Raw genomic sequence first — 471 nt, 5'->3', positions numbered from 1 at the left:
ATGAAGAAAGAAAAAGCTGTTGTACAAAGCTGCTGTACAACATCTCATGACTTGTTGATTTTCAGAAACTAGATGATTTTTTGAACATTAATTCAGAAACTTGTTGATTTTTATATAAGTGATTTCAGAACATAGCAACAAATTCAGAAAGTGCAAAGAGATCGGACCCATTCCACTGTAAACTACACCTACACATATTGGAAGAACATATATTGTCAGTTCTCCACAGAAAGAGATTCAGAATTTGGAATACCTGCCCCAACACTGTGGTAGTAATTCAGATCAAAGAGATTCAGAAAGAGCAGAGCTAATAGAGCAAATAGATTCAGATTCAGCCGGGGTTGAGGGAACAGGGAGGTGGAAGGCAGGAGTGGCGGCTACGTGCCTATGGACTGGTCGCCGGCGTTGCTGGTCGGCTTATCGGCGGCAGGAGGCGCTGCTCAGGGCGATGGAACACTACGACCGACCGCG

Source organism: Triticum aestivum, chromosome 7D (assembly GCF_018294505.1).
Source record: "Triticum aestivum cultivar Chinese Spring chromosome 7D, IWGSC CS RefSeq v2.1, whole genome shotgun sequence".
NCBI lineage: Eukaryota > Viridiplantae > Streptophyta > Magnoliopsida > Poales > Poaceae > Triticum > Triticum aestivum.
Note: the sequence above shows the minus strand (reverse complement) of the source record.